General features: G+C 43.0%; 1 pseudogene; it reads left to right on the top strand.

The window, feature by feature from the left end:
• The first annotated feature begins 448 nt into the window (after window positions 1-448).
• LOC129013980 (peptidyl-prolyl cis-trans isomerase A-like) lies at window positions 449-1,065 on the top strand (annotated as a pseudogene).
• Window positions 1,066-19,947: the final 18,882 nt, after the last annotated feature.

Genomic DNA, 19,947 nt, shown 5'->3' with positions numbered 1-19,947 from the left:
AAAATACACTCAATGTCATTAGAACTCAGGAATAAGCAAACTGAATAATTTGTGGTTTTACCAATAACTTGGAATATGATGTAGTTTTTAAAAATATTGATCCAGAGACTCACTGAGACAGAGAGATGAAAAAAACCACATTCCTTAAGTGTGATTTTTTTGATCAATCATAAAACACACTATACATGAATATACCAATTTTTATAGGTCTGTACAAGCATAAGGAAATATATGGACCAAGGTACATCAAGCTGTTACCATTGCTTATTTATGGGGTGTGGATGGAAGGGACTGGAAGAAGGTTATTAATGTTATTCTTATATATATATATATATGGATATATTTTACTTTTCAAGATAAGCAGACTTGCTGATATAATTTAAAAATAATAATTTTAAATATTTAGGAATATTGAGAAAAAGAAAACCAAGGAGGCTTTGCAGATGCCGCTGCCATTGGGAGCCGTGTACTGTCGGCCATGGTTAACCCCATTGTGTTCTTTGACATCGCCGTTGATGGCGAGCCCTTGGGCCACGTCTCTTTCGAGCTGTTTGCAGACAAGTTTCCAAAGACAGCAGAAGACTTTCATGCTCTGAGCACTGGAGAGAAAGGATTTGGTTACAAGGGTTCCTGCTTTCACAGAATTATTCCAGGGTTTACGTGTCAGGGTGGTGACTTCACTCGCCATAATGGCACTCGTGGCAAGTCCATCTACGGGGAGAAATTTGATGATGAGAACTTCATTCTAAAACATACAGATCCTGGCATCTTGTCCAGGCAAATGCTGGATCCAACACAAATGGTTCCCAGTTTTTCATCTGCACTGCCAAGACTGAGTGGTGGATGGCAAGCATGTGGTCTTTGGCAAGGTGAAAGAAGGCATGAATATTGTGGAGGCCATGGAGTGCTTTGGGTCCAGGAATGGCAAGACCAGGAAGATGATCGCTATTGCTGACTGTGGACAACTCTAATAAGTTTGACTTGTGTTTTATCTTAACCACCAGACCATTCCTTCTGTAGCTCAGGAGAGCACCCTGAACCCCATTTGCTCATAGTATCCTAGAATCTCTGTGCTCTAGCTGCAGTTCCCTTTGGGCTCCATGTTTTCCTTGTTCCCTTCTGTGCCTAGCTGGATTGCAGACTTGAGTGTATGATTATGAAATAAAAATGAAATAACCAAAAAAAAGAAAAGGAAAAAATGAATTGGGCTTAAGAGGTATAATGGCTATTATCCTAGAGTGGTGGTAGAAGAAAGGAGAGAATGGAGAGAGATTAAATAAATTAGTTGTTTATTGAGACTTTTTTTTTTTTTGAGACAGAGTCTCGCTCTGTCACCAAGGTTGGAGTGCAGTGGTGTGATCTCGGCTCACTGCAAACTCCACCTCCCAGGCTAAAGCCTTCTCCTGCCTCAGCCTCCTGAGTAGCTGGGACTACAGGCACCTGCCACCATGCCATGCTAATTTTTTGTATTTTTAGTAGACACAGGGTTTCATCATGTTGGCAAGGCTGGTCTTGAACTCCTGACCTCAGGTGATCCACCCACCTCAGCCTCCCAAAGTGCTAGGATTACAGGCATGAGCCACTGTGCCCAGCCTGAAACTTGTTAATCACAGGCAGAGTTCCTGGGGCTCAGAGGGATGCATGAAATATAAGGCATAGACCTTACGCTCTGTTTTCTGTTGGCATAGAGTCTGATCGTAGATGAAATTAAAACACTTGAAACCATTTATATATTACACAAGCCCTTCCAAAACTATCAGATTATTTGTGTTTTATATAATGGTAGTTTCCTTTTCAATAGGAAAATTTAAAATTTTCTTAACATGTTACATGGTTGACAAACTGACACACATGTTTTAGAATCAGGAGTTGTGGGAATAGGAAAACTTGATGAGACCTGAAGAAATATATTAAAACTTGTTTGTTTGGGGATCTTTTGGAAAGTTCTTGAGCAAATATGTTACACATACACCCACTTTGTGGGACAGTGCTTTACTAAAATATAAATGATTATATTTCTGTAAATGGACTTTTCCCCCAAATTTTAATAACTTAAGTGTTCTTGGCATGAAATTTGGAGGAATATTAAATTTTGCTTTTAATTTTAGTAGCATAATTAGAACCAACTCTGTAGGAGAGAGGTGAGCTTTATTATGTGGCTGCTTGCATAGAAGCTGGGTTCCCATTGGGATCAGGCATAAGAAAGGGTGATTGTCAGGATGCTTCTCTCTCTGGGAAGCACAGGTCAAGATAGAGTTAGAAACATAGCAGATTTCTTGGGGGAAGTGCCTGTGAAAGATAAAGGACCAAGGGAGCGAGAGCAGGAAGGGAAACCCTTCTAAATCAGGTCTGATGCCTATGAAAGAAACAAGAGAGGGAAGTAGAGAACGGTGAGAAGAGCCTACTCTCACCCTCTTCCTGTGCAGCTGTCAGAAAGTCAGCCTGTTCAAGAAGAAACCACAAAGCAAAGACTTCCCATGAGAGGAGTCCTGCGTTGGGCAGGAATGGCCAGACTCTAGTATCCCTGCCATGCTCAGTCTTTTAAGACAGCATGGTTTCAGTGTGTGAGTGTGTGCATGTTGCACAGGACCCAGAAGGTGCTGCAGCTGGAGGCTGTCAGCTAACTACTCTCCATGCAACAGACTCTCTTGAAGGGAGATTTGAATGGCACAAATCCAAGACCACTGCAGTTCACCCCATGTGAGCTACCTTTCCATGCATGATCAGGGAGCTACTCCTTCACAGTTACTGTGAGCTTTGCTTCCTGGGGAGAAGCTCAGAAGAGGGAGATCAGATGAACCTCAACCCCCATCACCATTGTTAGTTTTGGAGTTGCAACTGGCACTCATTTCCTCTCTTCTCCACTATGTATTCTAACTGCCCTTTACCTTGGCTATGACTTCTGCAAGTTTTAGATGCTTACTTGGTGATGTGTTCCAGATCACATTAATGCAGAGGCTGAGTCCTGAGTAATCTCTGGCCAAGGTTGCTATACAAGGGCATCCCTTCACAGTACAGGTGAGCATGGGAATACTAAGAGGCACCCAAGTAGGTCACCTGAGTTCCATATGTACACAATGCCTCTGCCCATTGTATAAAAATGTTCTTATCTTCTCTTGCTGATCAAGATAAATTACTCCTGCCAGGATGGTGACTTCTCTTCTCACTTGCTGGTCTCTGGAGACAAAGAGCCCAAGGTGCCCTGGAAGGCTGCCTTAACCTTGTATTCAATGGAACTCTGGATTTGCTCCCTGGCTAGAGTGCACCCACTTTGAGGACCAGGAGCTCTAACCCTACAGAGACCACAGTTGTGCAGCCAGGAAGTGAAATGTCCCCTTTGAGTCATTAGAAGGGATGAGAAGATGGTAGAAGGGAAGGCACACCTGCTCCTGCCCCTTGGTTCCTGGGTCCATGCATTCTGCTCACTGGAGATACAGCTGCCTGCGTGAGGCCAGGCCTCCACAGGTCTTTGATTCAGTGCATATGCTGCATCCTGGGGGATGACATCCGCTCTTACAGAATATTGTGTCTGGGCTGGCACTGAAGTTGGGCAATTAGAAGGTTATTGCAGTGCTTTTTCAGGCTGGCTGCTTCTGGACGGTTGTGGTACAACAAGCTGGCCCTGTGGACATGGGCTTCCTTTAGTGTGAAGTGGATCTCCTGTTGGATGTTATGTTGTGTGGGACTCCATGCCTGTGGATCAGACATTCCGTAAGCTCCCAAATAGGGAGCTTAGAAGGCTGAGGCTCCGTGGGCAAGAAATGCAGACTTTTACCAGTAGAGCTATCTATTCCGATGAGAATTAATCACTGGCCCTCCAATGATGAAAGGGAACAAATGTAGTCAACTTGTCACCAAGTAGCAATTTGGTCTCAAGAAATAGCGCCATATTGGAGGATCAGCGTTGGTATCTATTGTTGGAAGATAGGACATTCGGAGGCAGCCATAGCTAGATCATGAGATTTCATGCTGTTGGACCCAGCTCTGCTTCTGTGGCAGCTTCATTCATGGGCAGGGATTACAGGCGTGAGCCACCACACCCAGCCAATGCAAAGTTTTTGAAACCTGGTATACATTTTATACTTACTGCACATCTCCTTTAGACTAAACATGTCCCAGGCACTCAACAGCCACACATGCTAGTGGCTACTATACTGCAGCATGCACGTTTAGGGAAGTGAGGACAGATTCTGCCACTTAAGCCTCCAAATCCCACAGTGGCTGTTGCCAAACATTTTTTGGCTCGGGTACCTCCAAAAGAGTTTTAGAACCCTATGTGTCCCCTCCCAACCCTCCTCTGCCTCACAGACACCCATTGCTAGATTGATAACTACAAGTTCTATAAGATTAAATAGTTGTTAAGGGTATAATTTGCAGTATCTTCTAAATATTGAGTTTAAGCGAGTGTGGTGGCTCATGCCTATAATCCTAGCACCACTCCAGCCTGGATGACAGAGCGAGACTCTGACTCAAAAAAATAAAATAAAAAATAAATATTGACTTTAAAACAAAACTGTAACAGCATCTTTAGAATAGTCAGTGGAATGTAAATATCATAGCACTCTGTTCCCTACCAGTGTCCAGTTATACAAATCATTAAGTTTTTGCTTTTCTTCATTTTTCCTCTTAAAGTTGTATTTCTATTTCTCTTTCCTCTACCTAACTTTATCTAAAGTTCTCTTATTGTCTCAAATGAGCCTCTCTGAAGAAGGAATTTATATACACATTTAAATTTAAGAATGAGTTCCTATGACTATAAAGCTGTGTTATTTAAACCGTACAATTATTTTGGAAACCCTTATCTAAACAGAACTCATCTTGCCTCCCACTTCGTTCATGTAGCCATGGATGAATATTTCAGGTGCTAACAAACATCAGACCCTACTTTTACCCTGGGGTATAAACTAAGCCCAATGAAGGTAATCTTCAGAGCTTATTTAAAAATATGTTTCTGCTCCTTGATAACTGTCTATTTTTGTTCTCAAAAGGGAAGGTTTTGGTTTAATCTTGACACATTAGAAGGAGTCAATCTGAGAAGCTTGGATGGGAAGGTAAGGACAGTTAAGAGTCTAGGATGAGTATGTTTCTGAGTATTCTCTATCCCATTTTGTGGAATTCTCTAATTACTAACCTCCAAATAAATGCACACTCAATAAAATCCTGTTCCTAAACTGATGGGAAAGCTGGAACAATTAATATATACAAAGTCTTAATTTTAAATGTCTCCTTCCATGAGTTGCAAGAAGCAGGGCCACTAATCAGGATTTGATGAGATTAACAGGGCTTTGTGTGTCCCAGCTTTTCAATGGGAAAATTACACAGTGGGAATGCAATTTTTATTAAAAATGGACACATACAGACCTAAATGGTGGGTGGATCGCAGACTAGAGAAAAAAAGATTTCAGGGCATCTCCAATGGGACACAAGAACTAGGAGGAGGGCTACATAACAGTAAACTTGAGCCTATTCTCTGTGCCCTCAGATGTTAATTTTCACAGCTTCCAGTTACATCCCTCTCGGATGCAAATAACGATATTTCTCAAATTCCCATGTGGGCTGTTAATGACATGTTATAGAAACACAAACTACTGGAATTTTTTTGTTTCATTTTGAGACAGAGAATCACTCTTTTGCCCAGACTGGAGTGCAGTGCTGCGATCTTGGCACACTGCAACCTCCGCCTCCCGGGTTCAAGCAATTCACCTGTCTCAGCCTCCAGAGTAGCTGGGATTACATGCATGTGCCACCATGCCTGGCTAATTTTTGTATTTTTAGTAGAGATGGGGGTTTCACCATGTTGATCAGGCTGGTCTTGAACTCCTGACCTCAGATGATCCACCTGCCTTGGCCTCCCAAAGTGCTGGTATTACAGGCGTGAGCCACCGTGCCCAGCCTGAAAGTTTTAAAATTGGATTTCATTCTTACTGATTTCTCAATTACACGTCTTTCAACAGGCTTTGGCCTCTAGAGTTAATGACAAATAACAACCATTATTCACCAAGCACCTAGAATCTGTTGGGCACAGTGCTAAGCCATTATATGTGTTATTTCAGCCAGGAGCTTTGATATTAACACCTTGGAGAGAGTTTGGTGCTGAAAACTGGCTCCCACAACCTAAACACACATGATATTGACTGAGTCTCAACTCAGTGGATTAAGTTTCAATGGGGAACATGCCCTCCCAGTGATGAGAAAAGGTGTTGTCCATGAGCCATCCCTCCAACCTGGAGTAATAATCAGAAAGTAGCAGACTGAACATGGAGCCAGGAGAGAGAGGTGGCTGGTGCTGAAGGATCCTTCAACCATACAGGAGGACAAGTCCCCAGATAGCCTTGGCTGACCCTCTCTTGCTTGCAGTTCTCGGGCAGAATGTATGGAGAATGCAACATGCTGAGATGAGGAGGAAATGCCCAGAATACTCCAGGCTTTGTCTCTGTCATTCCTAGAACAGCCTGCAATGCTTGGCTCAGCAACCCAAGTGGCCTCTGAGGTATAAAACCAGAGCAGAATGCTTTCAGAGTCCCTCAGCTGTGGTGCTCTATTAGTCCAGTTTGTGTTGCTATAAAGGAATATCTGGGTAATTTATACAGAAAAGAGGTTCATATGTTTTATGGTTTTGCAGGCTCTGCAAGAAGCATGGCACCTACATCTTCTCAGCTTCTGGTGAGGTCCTCAGGAAGCTTCCATTCATGGTACAAGGCAAAAGGGGAGACAGTATGTCACATGACATAAGAGGAGCAAGAGTTTCAGAAAGGAGAAGGTGCCAGATTCTTTTAAACGACCAGATCTCATGTGAACTAATAGCATGAGAACTCACTCATTACCATGGGGAGGACACGAAGTCATTCATGAGAGATCCACCCCCATGACCCTAACAGCTCCCACTGGGCCCCACCTCCAACACTGGGGATCATATTTCAACATGAGATTTGGAGGGGACAAATATCCAAACTGTATCAGGTACAAAGTAGGGCACATACAGACGAGCCTGCGTCTACTGTTGGCAGCCTCCCTGAGCCTTGGGGGGCCAGCACATCATGGATCCCAGACTTCTGTTGGCCCTTGCTGCCTGTCTGGGAGTATTAAGTTGCTTTGCCTGACATGTTGCCCAAGTGCTCTGTCTCACCAACACTGGCAGCTGGATTTGGGCAAAACCTCCTGCTAGATCTAGAAAACTGCCAGATCTAGGAACCTTAGTAGTAGTACAAGTTGGTGAGGTGTTTAGAGTTCTCCTCTGGGATTAATAAGTACACAGAATTCCCCTCCAGGGATTGATACCTATACACAGTATTCTGCTTAACAGAGACCCTGGTGGTGCTGATGAGCACCTATGCCCCATGCTCCATCACACCTTCAGGGTGTCCAGGATATCCATGCCTATCAGAAAGTGAGGCTTTTCTTTGGGACAATATTAGACTCTAAACATTATTATTATTCTTTTCAACACAGGGTCTCACTCTGTCACCCAGGCTGGAGTGCAGTGGCACAATCATAGCTCACTACAGCCTCCAACTCCTGGACTTAAGTCATCCTGCCCCCTCAGCCCACTGAGTAGCTGGTACTACAAGTGTGCACCACCATGCTCAGCTGTGATTTTTTTTTTTTTTTTTTTTTAAATAGAGAAAGGGTCTCACTATGTTGCCCAGGCTGGTCTAAAACTCCAAGCCTCAACTGATCCTCCCACCTCAGCCTCCCAAAGTGCTGTGATTCCAAGCATGAGCCACCACACCCAGCCCCCTGTAAATTCTTAACTCACAGCCATCTCCATCCTAAATTTGATGAGTTTAGATGATCTTCCTTGTGTCTTAATCATTCCATCAGATTTTTCAACATATTTTTGTTCTTTTCTAAACATGTAGACAGTGTTACATCTTGTACTGACAAGTAAGGATTATCAATGGACACATGTAATGCCAGGGATCCCATGGCTTTCCTGGGAAGATGAGTCTCCTGCCCCTTCCTTTGCAATGTGTTCCAGATTTCATCTCCACTGTACTTATAGAACTGATGTTCTCAGCCCTCCACTCATGGCCTCCAACCGATTCTGGCAGTCAGGCCTGCCCTGGGATCCCCACAAATCTGACTGACAGAAATTTGTGTGACCTCTTTGCTAGGTCTCACTGGTTATTAGTGAATATGTGGTATGTTATCTTCCCTTCTCTCAATTACCTTGTCTTTGGGGGCAAATGCAAAGCAATTCTGTATACCTCACCTCTCTCCATCCAAGCCAAGCCAAGGGCCAGAGTCCTCAGGTGACTATCCTGCCCTGTGATCAGGCACACCTTGCGGCTCTGCTACAAGGCAAACTTGGTCTTGTTTCTGCTAGCCTGTAAAAAAAACTAACAATCAACTATTGCTGAGACCAGCTCGGTCAGGGAGACCCTAACCCAGTGGCACTAGAGGAATTAAAGACACACACACAGAAATATAGAGGTGTGGAGTGGAAAATCAGAGGTCTCAGCCTTCAGAGCAGAGAGCCTTTAACAGAGATTTACCCACATATTTATTGATGGCAAGCCAGTGATAAGCATTGCTTCTATAGATTATAGATTAACTAAAAGTATTCCTTACAGGAACAAAGGGATGGGCTCTAGCTAGTTATCTGCAGCAGGAACATGTCCTTAAGGCACAGATTGCTCATGCTTTTGTTGTGGTTTAAGAACACCTTTAAGCAGTTTTCTGCCCTGGGTGGGCCAGGTGTTCCTTGCCCTCATCCTGGTAAACCCACAACCTTCCAGCGTGGGCATCTTGGCCATCACAAACATGTCTTAGTGCTGCAGAGTTTTTGTTTATGGCCAGTTTTGAGGCCAGTTTGCAGCCAGATTTTGGGGGGCCTGTTCTCAAAACACTATCACAACATTTATGCCACATTTATCAATCTTAAAATGTACCTGGACTTTGAAAGCTATTTAACATGGTTGGCTGCCCAAGAAGTCAAAGACCAGACCAGCCAATTGTGTCAAAGTTGACCTCGTTCTTTAGAGCCATAACTAATACTTGTTTGTTTGCTATTTTGAGACAAAGTCTTGCTCCATCACACAGGCTGGAGTGCAGTGGTGCAATCTCGGCTCACTCACTGCTACCTCCGCCTCCCAGGTTCAAGTGATTTTCCTGCCTCAGCCTCCTGAGTAGCTGGGACTACAGGTGCATGCCACCACACCTGACTAATTGTTTATATATATATATATATATATTTTTTTTTTTAGTAGAGGCAGGGTTTCATCATATTGGCCAGCCTGGTCTCGAACTCCTAACCTCAAGTGATCCACCTGCCTCAATCTTTCAAAGTGCTGGGATCACAGGTGTGAGCCACTGTGCCCAGCCTACATTTTTATTTAATATGTTTTAAGTCACTGTGCCCAAATAAGCAGTAAGATTTGGAATCTGAGCTACAGTTCTTACTTTGGGGAATCAAGGAAAACTTCCAGCTCAGTGAACAAGCAGGCAGTTTAATGTGGTATAGAACAGTGGCTTTCAAACTGGCTTCATGATAAGAAATTCATGTTAAATGATAACCCAATGCATGCACGTGCACACACACATACACACACTCCTACATCACTGAAACAGAAGTATCTTCAAGCAGTGCTGCACTAGAGGAAAATGCACATGAAAGTGATTTATTAGGAAATATTCCCAGGGAAAAGAGAGAAATGAGAAAGTAGGAGTAGAAAGAGTCCATGTAAGGGTACAACATCAAGCCAAGTCCCATGGAAGGCAATTTTGATTCATTCCCACAGAGGGCTTGGGGGAACACCATAGGTCACGCCTCAAAGTCATCCCAGTGAGAGGGCAAAAGAGCTGGAGTATGTCTGTCCCCACCCTCATCAGTCATTGGTTAAGGGCTGCACTGGGAGGGAAGGGACATAAATCCCCAGGTGCTTCTGGCTCTCTTGCACCTCCTAACAGAATGCTGGCTTTGGTGAAAGAATTCACGCTGGAATTCAGCTGGTCTACAAAGAGATGGCAGAGGGATCCCAGGTGACATAGGTAGAGCAGGGACAGCTTCTGCTACAAACACCCTATATTGCTTTTGCTTTCTGATATTTTTCACAGCAAAGCAAACTTTCTTGCTGCTCTGCTAACTTTGCTACTGCTCACCCATCTGCCGTCTTCCAACATTTTGTTGCTAGCTCTTGTCTGTTGTTGCCTCTTCTGTTCTCTTTATCCTTCCAGGTTTTATAAAATTGTTTTTATTCCTTTTCAGTCATTTCAGAGAAGCTTCAGGATGGAGTTGTGATAAACACATGTGTTCAGTCCACAAGGTTTAACAGGGACTGCCTCCTGATTTTTTCATATGAATTACTGAAGAGTAGGTAGCACACCATCTTGATGCCCTTCCCCATGTCCCCTGGACTGAGTTGACCTGCACCGGCAGTGAACTTAGGAATCCTAAGCATGCTGATGGCTTGCCCACTCAAGCACCTGCCTCATTCTGCTTCTCTGACTGAGGATTTCCTCCAGTACAACAAGAGCTTGCCCAACCCTCACAAGATATCCTAGAATTGCTGGGGACTGAACACCCCTCAACCCATAAGAATGAGGATCAGTGGATTAATACCCAACCATCCCATACCTTGGTGGGACTATTACAAGGCATTCTGTGTGGTTCCTCAGAGGTCCCAAATGGGAATGAGCCCAAGTTGCCCACAGTAATAATCCATTCTTCAATTCAATTTTCTGTTTCAACTCTCTCACTTTCCACACTCACTCACTTGCTCTACCTGGGATCCTTTCCAAGACAAACTCTTGTATCCAAAGCTTTGTCACAAGGTTTGATTTTGGAGGAACTCAAATTAGGGTAACGGGTACTGGAAGTGACTATAGTATATTATCAATGGTATGGCAGCAACAAAAACCCCACTGGTGGTAGTAAGGTGGTGACAAACCCTGGCACTTTGAAGAATTCCATTTACCTACACTTGACCCATGGTGTACTTGGATGAGGTAAAGGTGAAAGAGAAGCTTAGCTTATACAGTAGTGCTAATCCTCCTGAAGGATATCGTGTTGTGATAATCACAGGAATTGAAGAGTTGTCTTTTTCTTGTTAACTGCCTTAGAAGAATTGAGAAAAAAAAGACAGGTTTATATCATCCAACTATCCATTCAGAGCATAGTAGTGAAAGGCAGAAGGCCTCCTTGGAAGGATCTAAAGTGATCTCCATTTCCTTAGTTGGGTGTGGTGGCTCAAGCCTGTAATACCAGCATTTTGGTGGGGGGAGTGGATCACTTGAGATCGGGAGTTTAAAACCAGCCTGGCCAACAGGGTGAAACCCCATCTCTACTAAAAATACTAAAATTAGCCAGGCATAGTTGTGCAAGCCTGTAATCCCAGCTATTCAGGAGGTTGAGACAGAAGAATCGCTTGAACCCGGTGGCAGGGGTTGCAGTGGGCTGAGATCATGTTACTGCACTGCAGCCTAGGTGACAGAGAGCCAGACTCCATCTCAAAAAAAAAAAAAAATCTCCATTTCCTGCAAATGGGGGCAAACTTTTCTAAAAAATGACACTCAGGGGTTCATTGCAAGAATAAAAGAACTACAAAGCCAACTGAAGGCACAGTCCAGGCAGGCCTCTGATATAAAAGTCAAAGCCCTAGAGGAAGGAAACAGTCCCTAGAACTACTGGGGTGCAGGCAGGCATCTGGGTAGACATGCTTGAGAACCTTGAACCCCTAGATTCCCTGAACCCTCCAGGCTAGAAGTATCCTGCACCCCATTAGTTTAAGAGAACAGCTTCCCATTGCTTAGAGACTCTACACAGTCCTTCTCTGAAGTAGACACCCTCCAAGATTACTTCAAGGTCTGCTACTGCCTGCCCTCATTTCCTCTATTCCAAAAACTAGGAACCAGTCTCAGCATGCCCTGAGCAGGGCAGCATAGTTCTTGCTGTGAGAGATGTGGCAGATTGTATTTTCTAAAGAAGGCTGCAACAGTATCTCTCATCCCAATTGCTTTTCTATGATGCAAACTTGTCATTCCCCTACCAAGAGATGAAATCTAATTTCTTCTTTTTTGTTTTTTGAGATAGAGCCTTGGAGCCTTGCTCTGTTGCCCAGGCTGGAGTGCAATGGCACGATCTTGGCTCACTGCAACCTCTGCCTCCCAGGCTCAAGCAATTCTCCTGCCTCAGCCTCCCAAGTAGCTGGGATTACAGGTGCCTGCCGCCACACTCGGTGTTTTTTTTTTTTTTTTTTTTTTTGTATTTTTAGTGAAGATGGGGTTTTTACTATGTTAGTCAGGCTGGTTTTGAATGCCTGACCTCAAGTGATCCACCTGCCTCGGCCTCTCAAAGTGCTGGCATTACAGGTGTGAGCCACCACACCTGGCCAAAATCTAATTTTAATCCCCTTGAATCTGAGCTGGACTTTACTTGCTTTGACCAGTAATGTTCAGAAGGGATGCTGTGTGATTCTCACTGTTGAGTCATAAAAGGTGATGCAGCTTCTGCCTTGTTCCTGGGGACAGTTCCCTCTGTGGGACTGAGCTACTGTGTAAGAAGACAACCTACCCTGAGGCCACCATGCTGAAAGGAAGCAAAGCTACATGAAGAGTAAGTAAGCTGCTTGCTTTAGCGAGATCCTTCATACTGATAGTGAATGTGCACTTCTGTCTTTCTCTTGTGAATGCAAACTATTTTTGCAATAGTCTCACACTAAGTGCCAAAGACTGTTGTTATAGTCTGCAGTGACCTTGATCATCTTGACATTCTACAGAACATCATCCTGGCCCATTATATTAATGACAGAATAATAATTTGACTTAGTTTTCAGGAAGGAGCAAGTATGCTGGTTTGAAATACTTCATGCTGAAGGATGAGAGACAAACTCCATAAAGTTCTTGAAGCCTGCCATATCAGAGAATATTTTAGAGGCCCAAAGATTGAGAGGTATGTTGAGACATCCTATCTGAAGGAATACTTTATGTTTCCTACCACTAAGAGAGAGAGAGAGGCACAGCACTTGGTGAGCTACTTTGAATTCTTGAGGCAAAAAAAAAAAAACAAAAAGAAACCAAAACTACCCTTGAGAATAATGCTCCCATCCATTGTATCAGAAGACTATTGGCTTTGAGGAGGTCAGAGGAAGTATCTGAATAGCCTTTTAAAGACTTAACAAGTCATGGGCGGGCACGGTGGCTCAGGCCTGTAATCCTGGCACTCCAGGAGGCCAAGGCAGGTGGATCACAAAGTCAGGAGATCGAGACCATCCTGGCTAACACAGTGAAACCCCATCTCTACTAAAAATACAAAAAATTAGCCGGGCATTGTGGCAGGTGCCTGTAGTCCCAGCTACTAGGGAGGCTGAGGCAGGAGAATGGCATGATCCCAGGAGGTGGAGCTTGCAGTGAGTCAAGGTCATGCCACTGCACTCCAGCCTGGGCAATAGAGCGAGACTCCGTCTCAAAAAAAAAAAAAAAAAAAAAAAAAAGGCTTAACAAGGCATCAGCTTAGAAATGACCCCTTGCATGGCTAGGTCGTTGTCCTTGAGGATGCAGTATGTTTGCTGAACCAATGACCACCATATGCAATCACTGTGCTGTTTCCCCAGCATCTGGAATACACAGGAATGGTAATTAAAGGGTGCAAATGGATTGACTTAAACACACTCTCTTTGAGCCATTAGTGGAAATTATGTTTTTAATTCTTATAACTTCAGGCTCTTCCTGATTAAAAGCCTTGGTCTCAGGGTTTGTGTACAGAGGGAGATAGTAAGTGTTCCACTGCATCAATACAGGGTCACCTGAGGATTTGGGCATCTCCATGCTGTCAGATCAGCAGGCAAAAATGGGAATTACATGGGCAGGGATAACTGACTTTGATTATCTTGAAGAGTTGGAGTTGCTGCTACATAATAGGCCCAAGGAGAAAAATGTCTAGAACTTGGGGGATTCACTCGGGGACCCCTTAGTGTTTCTGTGCCTGGTGATAATAGCAGAGAAGCAATGGAAGAAACCATGGCCTGACAAGGACAGGGTAATCAAGGCTCAACCACTCAGAGATGAAAGTGTGGTCATTCACTGAGCAAGCAACGATGACTAGTGGAAGTGCTAGCTATGGATTCAGGAAATCTAGAAGAGGCCATAGAGCAGAGGGATGATGAGTATAGATTATAGCCTTGGGACCAGCTGCAGCAGTGAAGATTGCTACTTGTTGCATGTATTCTTTTATTTTCAGTCGTTTTTGGAGATTGCAGCCAGCTACAACCCTGAAATGTCAGTAACAGAGCAAACTCAGGGTGGGCATGAGAGGATCTGCTGAGAGCAAGGAGTGAACACGGTAGTCCCTACTTGTACCCTGCCCACGGCCCACCTGTTAGTTCCCCTGCAGCTGCAAACATGTCCATACACACTGACATCTTCCTACCATGAGTGCTGTAACTCTCGGCTTCTCTGCTGAGGCCCTGCTCAGCCCACAGTGAGAGTAGCCTGGGAGTGCTGACGGCATAGTGCCCCCAAGGTCAACCTTTAATCAATAACGTTCAAGAGTTAGAAGATAAGCACTCCCAACTTCCCCATCCCTCAGTGAATTCCTACTGAGACATATTCTATATGGTTTCTCAGAGGCTCCCCAGTGGAAGTGAGCCCCAGTTACTTAGGAAAATGGAACCCATTATGGTACCCCCTTTTTACTTTTCTCCTTTCTATCCCTTTCCTCACTCCATCCCATGAAGTTCCTGGGATCACCAAATAAACCATCTGTAATCAGGTCTTTATCAGTCTGCATTTTGGGGAACCCAAACAAAGATGTAAGTTTTCATCATAAGTTTGCTTATCTACATTTATTTCTTATTTGCTACAAATATTATCAGTAATTTTCTTGACAAAAGTAATATGCTATCAGTTGATAGGCCTAAATAATACATATTTGTAGTAATACTTGCAGTAAAAATGTGAAGAGAAATTTTTAAGTTATTTTCACTAGTTTATGAAAAATGAAGAAATTGAACTTTGAAAAAATGCAGAAGTACATCCTAACATCGTATAAAGAGGAATATCTTCATAATTGTAGAAAAGGTTGGCAGAGCTGTCAACTATCCAGGGATTATTTTGAAATTGCTGTCATTGATCAACTACTATGACCAACGAAATCAACATTTTCATGATGCAGGCAAAATAAACATCATAAGTCAAATTTAATAGGTATATGTTTTTCCTTTAAAAGTTGTTGAAGTATCTAGGTTTCTCGGCCCTTTTTCATTTTACAGCAGTTTTTACATACACAAATGCACATACACACTCATTTGCATTCAGACATACATGCACACATCTTTTTGTATTTTAAATATTTTCAAAGTGTAGCTCTATAGACTTATGCATTTTAACTTTGGTAATGGATGCAGTATTTCCTTTGGAATGCAGTTTATGAAGAAATCCATGCTGAGGGCAAGTATATAGAAATTGTTTATCTCCTGCATACATTAGGAATCCCTTCAGGAGGGATATTACTGAGACAAATTTAGAAAGACCCCCACATTCAGAGACAAAAATGTCAGTGGCATACTGAAAAAGCCAATGACTGGTCAAAAATCAGGAATAAACAAACTTTGTTCATTTAAAACCATATGAATATTTGTTGAATACATCCTGTTTTGTTTTCACTTTTGATGGGATGTTAGTTTGTGAAACCAAATGATATCCAGATTCTTTCTTCCCATAGGCTTATAAATACCCAAATATGGCATATTTGCCTCCATATACAGGCTTCATTGAACATCAATTGTTTCTGTCTACCTTTCTCCATTTCAATCATGTGATTCTAGTGTGAATTTCTAATTATGGACCCCTGATCTCAGTATTTAGTGATTGTTCAAAGAGGCTATGAAAGCTAAACCAATCAGAGGCCTTTCTCAGGATTCTGAAGTGGAGTTCCACAGGGAGGAAGAGCTTTCTATTCTAGTGACGATGTCTGGAAGCAGCCATGTACCTCCACCACATGGAGAAGGCTGGTATGAAAGAATGAAGCCAAATGGTATGGACACACGATACAAAGTGTCAAGTCCTCAGTTCTAGAGCTGGAGAATCCCACTGGCCAACTCTGTGCCCCCTGTCTTCTGGGGCTTGGTCATTCTCTCCTCCCGCTTTCTGGGAGCACCTCTTGTATTGCTCCCTTTGTTCGTCTGTGGTGCTCAAAGTAAGTCAACTTGGGTTCCCATTGTTCACAAACAAGAGCTCTGATAAATGTGCTGCATTTACTTTTGTTATTTTATCAAATAGTTATAAACTCAACTGCTTAATTAGGCAAAGCATTCTGCTGCTTTTCCTTTTTCATATCTCAGTAATTGATTTCTAAGGAATAGATGGCATCTTGCTGGAATTGCTTTCACCTGTTGCTCTTTCACCCAGCCTCACCCAGCTCAGATATTGACTAAAGCTGTTCAACTCAGCTGACCTGGCTATGGAGTACAGAGGTAGGAGGGCACCATGGCTTGGGTGCAATAGCGACCTTAGCATCCCAAATTGTAATGTTAGGTTACCAATGCCCAAATGCCATCTATATTTGGGGATTGCACGAGCGATTCCCAGGATACATACCCTCACCTTTTACTCCAATGATAAAAACCAGAGATCGCAACAAAATAGCTCTTATCTACCGTGCTGCAGACAGACAATTCTTTTTTTTTTTTCCTCTCCCCTGAGACACAGTCTCACTCTGTTGCCCAGGCTGGAGTGCAGTGGTGTGATCTCGGCTCACTGCAACCTCCACCTCCTGGGCTCAAGCGATTCTTCCACCTCAGCCTCCTGATTAGCTGGGATTACAGGCGCACACCACAATGCCCATTTCATTTTTGCTTTTTGTATTTTTTGTAGAGATGGGGTTTCACTATGTTGCCCAGGCTGGTCTTGGACTCCTGTGCTCAAGCAATCTGCCCACCTAGGCCTCCCAAAGTACTGGGATTACAGGCATGAGCCACTGTGCCCAGCCAACAATTCTTACAACTATTTTTTGTTACAATGCTGAAGACCTGCTTCAATGCTGGTTTTAGGGTTTTGTTTTGTTTTATATTTTGCTGAGTACTTGCTTTGTTTTTAATCATTTTAGAGCCATTTTGAGGTTGCATAAACTTCAACTGTTCTTTAATTGTCAATTTCTCCAAATTAGGCTGGGCACAGTGCCTCACACCTATAATCCCAGCTCTTTGGGAGGCCAAGGTGGGTGGATTACCTGAGGTGAGGAGTTCAAGACCAGCCTGACCAATATGGTGAAACCCCCTTTCTACTAAAAATACAAAAATTAGCTGGGTGTGGTGGCTAATCCCAGCTACTCAGGAGGCTGAAACAGGAGAATTGCTTTAATTTGGCAGACAAAGGTTGCAGTGAGCCGAGATTGTGCCACTGCACCCCAGCCTGGGTGACAGAGCCAGACTCCATCCCATTTAAAAAAAAAAATTCTCCAAATTTTAGGTTTAAAAGAGGCAGTATCTGATTGGCCTAGCTTGGGTCATGTGGCCACCCTTCGCTAGGAGATGTGCAGGGCACACCCAAAGATGTTATCCATTGAGGAGTGTAATTCTCTCTAAGGGAAGTCAGATGCTGTTCGTAAGAGGAATGTATGCTAAGCAGTAAAATAACCACATATGCCCACTACAGTGAGCATATGGGGGTATTTTCACCAGAGCTAAGCAGAACATAATTGGATAGTAACTGCTTCCTAAAATACCACATTCACCTGCCATATACAAACACTTGAGACTACTTCTCTGGAACTTCCCACTTTCATTTTTCACTTCATTTAGTCTAAGGCAGGATTCCTGGTTTCTTTTTTCCTCCTTTATTTATTCATTTATTTATTTACTTATTTATTTAACAACAAAAAAGGACCACATTTTCTTTTTTTTTCCTTTTTTTTTTTTTTTTTTGAGACAGAGTCTTACTCTGTCACCCAGGTAGAGTGCAGTGGCACAATCTTGGGTCACTGCAACCTCTGCCTCCCAGGTTCAAATGATTCTCCTGCCTCAGCCTCCCAAGTAGCTGGGATTACAGGCACCTGCCACCATGCCTGGCTAACTTTTTTGTATTTTTAGTAGAGACAGGGTTTCACCATGTGGTCAGGCTGGTCTTGAACTCCTGATCTCATGATCTGCCCTCCTCAACCTCCCAGAGTACTGGGATTACAGATGTGAGCCACCATGCCTGGCCAAAAGAGACCACATTTTCTAAAAATTTCAGAAGAAAACCTTCCTTTAAAATATTAATAGATTTATCTTGTCCAATATGGAAAGCTATGCATTTTATACTGTTAGGTAAAAATAAGCAAGCAGCAGAATAGTATGAAATCTCATTTTGATAATTTTTAAAAATTATTTTAAAAAGTTTTTTTAGAGACAGGGACTTGTTAACGTTGCCCAAGCTGGAGTGCAGTGGCTACTCACAGACATGACCATACCACACTACAGTCCCAAACTCCTGGCCTCAAGAAATCCTCCTGCCTCAGGCTCCCAAGTAGCTGGATAAAACATTTTAAAATACAAACATAACTGAATATATACCAAAAAGTCTTCCTAGGTATGCACCAAACACGTAATGCTGGTTTGGTAAGCAGAATAATGGCCCCTCAAATATGTCCACATCTTAATCTCTAGAACTTTTAAATATGTTACCTTAGATGACAAAAGGAACTTTGTGGATATGGTTAAATTAAGATCTTGGGATGGGAAGCTTAGCCTAGATTATTCAGGTGGGTCCAATGTAATGCCAAGGGTCTTTATAAGTGAAAGAGGGCAGCAGAAGAGTCATTTCAGAATGATACAGTAGGAGAAAGACTCTACCGCCATTGCCAGGTTTGCAGATGGAAAGAAGCCACAAGCCAAGGAATGCAGGCAGCCTTAGAGGCTAGAAAAGGCAAGGAAACAGATTCTCCCTGACAGCCTCCAGAAAGGAACTCATCCCTGCGAGCACCTTGATTTTCATCCAGTGAGATTCATTTCAGATTTCTGACCTCTAGGGCTAGATAATTTGTCATGTGTATTTTTTTAAGCCTCTAAGTTTGTGATTATTGTTACAGCACCAGTGGACAATGGATGCAAGTGGTTGCTCCTGAGAAGTGGGTTTTTTGGGGCAGGGATGTCGGAGGAGAGATCAGTGGATATTAATACTTCCAAGCAGGGAATTTTTGCAAGAATGTGCTATTCATAAGTTAGACACTAGTATATACACTTTTGATGATACTATACAGATAAGTTAATAACTTATTTTCAGAAGGGTTTACTGAATTTGCTGAAATTATCAGTTTCCCTAAGAGATATTTGCTAATGTTCATAGATATTTTTAAATACATATATAGATTTGTATTACTTAAGAAATGTCTCAGGCTGGGTGCAGTGGCTCACGCCTGTAATCCCAGCACTTTGGGAGGCTGAGGTGGGCAGACCATGAGGTCAGGAGATCGAGACCATCCTGATCAACATGGTAAAACTCCGTCTCTACTAAAAATACAAAAAATTAGCTGGGCATGATGGCACATGCCTATAGTCCCAGCTACTCAGGAGGCTGAGGCAGAAGGATCACTTGAGCCCAGGAGGTGGAGGTTGCAGTGAGCCGAGATCATGCCACTGCACTCCAGCTTGGTGACAGAGCGAGACTCAATCTCAAAAAAAAGAAAAATGTTTCTAACTGTGTGGATGTGTATATGTATCTGTATGTATGTGTATGCATGTATACATACCGTATTTATTTGACCAAGATGAATGCATGTGTTCGTTTGTGATCATTAAGGTGTTGTACCTGAGTGAGTTAGAGAGAAACGCCACACTTTGAGACAAATTTAGGAGTCCTTAACCCTCGAAATTCTCTCAGCCCCAAGGAAGGGGCTTGATTTTCCTTTATACTTTGATTTAGAAAGGGGAGGGGGAGCTTAATTACAGCAATTCTACAGAAGTAAAAGCATGCCAAAAAAAAAAGACAAATGGTTACAGCAAAACAAACAGTTCCAGGTGCAGGGGCTCTAAA

Source organism: Pongo pygmaeus, chromosome 16 (assembly GCF_028885625.2).
Source record: "Pongo pygmaeus isolate AG05252 chromosome 16, NHGRI_mPonPyg2-v2.0_pri, whole genome shotgun sequence".
In the NCBI taxonomy this organism is placed as follows: Eukaryota; Metazoa; Chordata; class Mammalia; order Primates; family Hominidae; genus Pongo; species Pongo pygmaeus.
This window is presented reverse-complemented; position numbering and strand designations above follow the sequence as displayed.